The 6193-nt window shown below is 31.1% G+C and overlaps 1 long non-coding RNA gene across 1 annotated transcript; it reads right to left on the bottom strand.

Annotated features, from left to right (window-relative positions):
• Positions 1 to 637: 637 nt before the first annotated feature.
• LOC111083595 lies at positions 638 to 5376 on the bottom strand. Its single transcript, XR_002609123.1, has 3 exons — positions 5364 to 5376; positions 2158 to 2167; positions 638 to 866 (listed from the first exon to the last, which is right to left on the bottom strand). It is a non-coding gene; the product is annotated as an uncharacterized LOC111083595 (long non-coding RNA).
• Between the last annotated feature and the right edge of the window lie 817 nt (positions 5377 to 6193).

Below are 6193 nucleotides of genomic sequence, written 5' to 3'. Positions count from 1 at the left end.
TTAAGCTCTAGATAAATTGACTATTATAGCAGTGGTAAACTGTAAGAAGCTTTAGATAAACTGATATCTATTATAGCAGTAGTAAACTGACTATTATAGCAGTGGTAAACTGTTAGAAGCTTTAGATAAACTGACTATCTATTATAGCAGTGGTAAAACTGTAAGAAGCTTTAGATAAACTGATATCTATTGTTTATAAAATGTTAATATATTTCCGTTTATTTTCTTTAACCCTCTATGTAGCTATCATAGTCAACTGTGTTTTAAATGTATAATATTAGAGATAATACAATGATTATCATTTCATGATTAGAACTTAGTCATATTAAATATCAGTCTTTGTAATCACCTACTATCTTCAATGTGTTATTTGAATAATTGAAATGTTACTGAAATATAACTGAAGGTTGAAAGATGTTGGATTCAATGCAGATGGAAATTTTGTGTGATCTGTTTGTAACATAAGTAGACCTAGTTTTCTTTAGCTAACCAAGAATTTAATAAAATACATAATTGTTTAATATAAAAACACAAACTTTTGTACAAGACGTATCAGGGTCAAATACTGAACTATAATCTTGTTTTATATTATTAATATTTGATAAATATATTGGTTCTAAACAAAGAACGGATTTTTTATTAAACATGTATTGTTTCCTTATTTAAAACTATTATATTCTCTAAAAACAACAACCAAGAAACAGTTGGTAACTGAGTATTAGACACACATAATTCACAAGAATAGCATCAATGTTATGTATTCTTGAAATCATATAATAACATGTTGAGTAGAATACATCTCAAAACACCATGTTTAGTGTTTAATACAATTAAACTTCACCACCAAAATTACAAGTTCTATATATCTGTGCAGTTTAAATAAATTACCTGTGATAAAAACATTAATTATAGAATATTCTTTAATAGTAGTTGACAAGCCCAGACCGTGAATCCTAAAATTCATGGTTTGTGGCTCACTATTGCCAAAACATGCTCTGCACTTCGAGACCTGTGCATTATAAGAGTGATGCTCAGCTTCTAATATTTGATCAAACAAGATTTGACGGTGTGTGCTGTTGATTAAATGCCTTCCATCTAGCCTATCAGTTCCAAATTAGGAATGGCTATGCATAGAACTCAGAAATAAATTTCCTACCTTATTAATACTTTAATTGAAAAGGTCTTATACGGAGTTACCCATAATTCTCTGTACAAAAAACAAACCACTTATTTTGTTGTTTCTGAATAAACAGATAAATGGTATTTATAATAAATTAATTTGATATATTTTATAAAAAAAATAAGTTATTGAGAAAATTCGGGAAATAGCCAGGTTTAAGTTAATCCTTGTGGAAGTCTGTGCTATAAATTAGTAAATATGAACATTTTGAAAATTTACCCAGTTGCACTAAATAACCATTTTAACTGATTTGGAACAAGATTTTTTCCAGTGCATCTTTTTTATTTCTTACTGACACCAATTACTACAATTGATAATTGTTTATTTCAGAATTTTCATGCAAAACTACTGCACATTAGTCGTTTCTAGTTTTGAACTGGCAGACTAGAAGGTAGGCAGCTAGTTAACAACACCGTCCGCCAACTCTTGTCTAACCGAATAATAAGGTTTGAGCTTTATTCTTATAATGACCCACGCTCCAAAGTGTGGAGCGCGTTTTTCCGATATCAGACCGCGAAATGTTAACCCTTGGACTCGCAGTCGGAGCTCGCCAACTACAAGGCCACGCACGGTCCCTACTACAAATTAAAATATAAACTGAAATCTTTCAAGCTGAAAATACTTCATTGATTAAAATTTCTTGCTAACAAATATCTCTGTATATTGCACCAATGTTTGATTAAATATATGACATTAATGTTCATTTCATTTGCTCTGTTTAAGAATACTTTTGTCAAAACAGGAAAGTGATTATTTCTTAGCGGTGTCTCTAAGTGTAGCTTGTTTTTTGTTTCCTCATGTAAAATGTAGTATTTAGTGCATACAAATGTTAATAAATTTTCAATTATGAAAAACAGCTTGCTAACAATCTGTAAGTTTCAGATCTGATACATAACATTAAAAGCAAATATGGGTTGTCACAACAAAAAAGGACCCACAACTAAAGCTATCAAAAAAAGATACATAAAACAAATTACTAGAACCAAACTATTGGATTTATTTATAGCGCAAAGCTACACAATTGACTATCTGTGATCTGTCAACCTCAGGGTATTGAACCCTGAATTTTATTGTTTTAAGTCCGTGAAATTACCGGCCAGTGGAAATACGTAATATTTATCTCCTAAATTTGACATTCGGCTCCTATAAGGCCAATGACATATAATACACAAGTAAAACTTGTCTAATTCAAAAATTACTAAAAAAATTTAAATATTAATTTCCATAAACAAACGTTAAGCATGCACACTACAATGTGCTTCAGTAAAATAATGTTTCACTACATCTGTGTGTCCAGGTTTTCAATTGTGGGGGGAAGATCTAATTATAACCATGAAAGAGAACGGTAATATTCTCTTTCATCTTTCCTTACTGTTATAATTTATGTATTTTAGAAAACAATATCTTGGTCACAATCAAATTTCTATCTTTAGAATTTTAGTATTCAACAAGAACTACAAACCCTGTACATGGAAGGGGGTCGAAAGACCTCTCCAATATTCTAAAAGGTCCAATATTTTTAGAAAAATAAATATTTGCCTTTCACGTAAAGTACTTAATTTTTTTGTGTAGAGAAAAACTCAAAATTTTAGGGAAAGCTCCACCCCTTCTGTAGCGAGCACTAGCTATGCCCCTGTGTAAGGTAGAAAGACATGGAATAAAACAACATAATTATATTCCTGTCTAGACTTTAGAATTAAAACAATAGCCTCTTGAAATTTCGATTACCATATTAGGTCGCCAAGAAATTAATGCCGCTTTTTTTTCTATGAAAAAATCCGATCAAGTTATCTATCAAAACATTTATTAAATGAAATAGTCTCCATTCTTGTCGATGATGCTTTTCCATCTAACAATCAGGTTGTTAATGCTCTGATTAAAGAAATCACTTGGCTTTGAAGCAAAAAACATGTCGATGACCTCTTACACCTTCCACATTTGTATACGTTTTCCAATTAAGATGGTGTTGCAGCGAACGAAAAAGATGGTAATCTGATGTTGTCATATCTGGAGAATATGGTGGGTGGGGGAGAACTTCCCAACCCAATTCCATAATCTTGTGTTGCGTCAAACGTGTCACCTGTGAACGTGTATTTTCGTGGATAACAACACCTTCCCAATCGACAAGTGAAGGGCATTTCTGATTAATGGCTCAATTTAAACGTTCCAGTTGCTGACTATAGATCTCTGCATTGAATCTTGAAAATGTTTCAGCTTACAGCAATTTTCCACCACCACTAACATCGCAGCATAAAATTCAAGCATTTTCAACAAAGGTATACTATTGCGTGACCACAGATTACGAGTCTAGCACCCTGACCACGCCAGGCCCAGTTAGTGGAGCAAGATTTCTAGGCTTACGGCTTACACTATAACATATTCCAATCTACTATTAGTATTAGCAACAATGTAAGAGTTTCAGATGAAAAACATTCATTTTTATAATTACACCAGTAACTGTAGATCCTGTTCCTAGTAGTAACATTATCCACTCACCTTTTTTTACCACCTACCTTACTCCCCACCAAAAGTCAGGTCTAGGCCTAAAATTAGACCTATTTTTAATCTCTCTCTGACTATTCATATCCAGAAGTCAGCAAGAAAACCTACATTCCAATAAAAGTGTAAAGGTTTTGGTTCAAATTAAGTCATGACACCTTGAATAGCACTCTGAAAATATTTTACTATTATCCAGAAAAACATTACCAACCCTATAATCCCAGTCAGTTCAAGCCATGTAACATGGCATTAGGATACGAGCCAGGTGAAGTATATTATTGGCCCACACGTGATGTTTTAGAAATTACAAATAGTCCAAGGTTTGGTAAGAGGTTGATGTCAATGGTGATTATATTATCACATTTTCTTGTGACAACCTTTTTAATTAGAATAAATGCACCTTATTGCTAAGTAACGTGTACTAATTCAGGTTGGTTTACTAAGGAAATTCGCGCAAAGCTACACAAATCGTCCCAAATTTTGAGCTCATAAGACTAGAGGGAATATTTGTCGTGGTTATAAAACTGGCGATTCCAAATGAATTGTAAAGTAATAACGTTTCAGGCATACATATTTAAATTTTCCTTTAAAATGTGTGAAATTACGCAAATAACAATCAAGATTTGGTGGCGTTTTGTATTTATAAAAATTATACATCTGTACATGTACTAAGTTCCCGTAATAGGTCGTCCTGAACAGATAATACTATACACACACAATTTCTTTTTCAATATTATAATAAATCAATTATCTAAGAAATAAATCTAGCAGAAAATATTCATCCAATCAGATTTTTATTGCATTATCTTATACTTCCAGACTGATGGCCAATTTCATTTTGGCAACTTGGTTTAGGACAAAGTTAAAAAAATTTAGTGCTACAAAGTAAAATAGACGTTTCTATTTCACTTGGTTGATATTTTTGGGGAAACAAACCATTGTTCATTAGTCAACCATTTTCTTGTTGAGAGACACTGGTATTGTTGAAAGACATTACACTGCTGTATCTTCTCTTTACTGCTATTGTTGAGAGGCATTATTACACTGCTGTATCATTTCTTTAACAATTTATAACAAAATATGCCATTCTCTTTACTGGTATTGTTGAGAGACATGATTACACTGCTGAATCTTCTCTTTACTGCTATTGTTGAAAGACATTATTACACTGCTGTATCATTTCTTTAACAACTTATAACAAAATATGTCATTCTCTTTACTGGTATTGTTGAGAGACATTATTACACTGCTGTATCATTTCTTTAACTGGTATTGTTGAGAGATATTATTACACTGCTATATCATTTCTTTAACAATTTATAACAAAATATAAGTCATTCTCTTTACTGGTATTGTTGAGAGATTATTACACTGCTGTATCATTTCTTTAACAATTTATAACAAAATACAAGTCATTCTCTTTACTGGTATGTCTTCAAATACTATTTATTATATACATAGAAATGTGCTTTTCAATAATTAAAATGTTCTTCTTCATATATTATTTAAACAAATGAGGAACAACAAAGTTTCTGAAGGAGTTTGTTTTATTGGAGTTTACAACTACATTGTTATTGTTTGGCTGCTGCTTGTTGAGCTTTCATTACCTTCACTACAATCTTCTGTTCTTCTATCAGGAAAGCTCTGATAATCCTGGAGAAGATAGATTCAAAAGCTAGTTGACTATTTATAAAATACACTCAAAGCAAAATCAATAAACTTTACTTTCTCCTCCAAGTTCATTTTACTCTCTTAAAACTGTTGTATCTGGTCAAAACATTCTCAAATGGTTAAATTAATTGTCTTTCCAGTTAAAACACTCACTGTCTTTCCTCTGTTCTAACAATATCTACTGGTCAGTCAATACTATAAATCAGTTATATTAATCTTAACATTGTTTAATGTAAACTGGAGTTTATTACAAGACATCTTTATTGAGGTCAATAAAACAAAATAACCTATATCTCCAGAATGTAGGTCCTTTTACTAACTATAAATCAGTTATATTATTCTTAACATTGTTTAATGTAAACTGGAGCTTATCACAAGACATTTCTATTGAGGTAAATAACACAAAATAACCTATATCTCCAGAATGTAGGTCCTTTTACTAACTATAAATCAGTTATATTATTCTTAACATTGTTTAATGTAAACTGGACTTTATTACAAGACATTTATATTGAGGTCAATAAAACAAAATAACCTATATCTCCAGAATGTAGGTCCTTTTACTAACTATAAATCAGTTATATTAACCTTAACTTTGTTTAATGTAAACTGGAGTTTATTACAAGACATTTATATTGAGGTCAATAAAACAAAATAACCTATATCTCCAGAATGTAGGTCCTTTTACTAACTATAAATCAGTTATATTATTCTTAACTTTGTTTAATGTAAACTGGAGTTTATTACAATACATTTCTATTGAGGTCAATAAAACAAAATAACCTATATCTCCAGAATGTAGGTCCTTTTACTAACTATAAATCAGTGTTTCTCAACAACTGA

The sequence above is a fragment of the Limulus polyphemus genome, unplaced genomic scaffold (genome assembly GCF_000517525.1).
Source record: "Limulus polyphemus unplaced genomic scaffold, Limulus_polyphemus-2.1.2 Scaffold10222, whole genome shotgun sequence".
Classification (NCBI taxonomy): Eukaryota; Metazoa; Arthropoda; class Merostomata; order Xiphosura; family Limulidae; genus Limulus; species Limulus polyphemus.
This window is presented reverse-complemented; position numbering and strand designations above follow the sequence as displayed.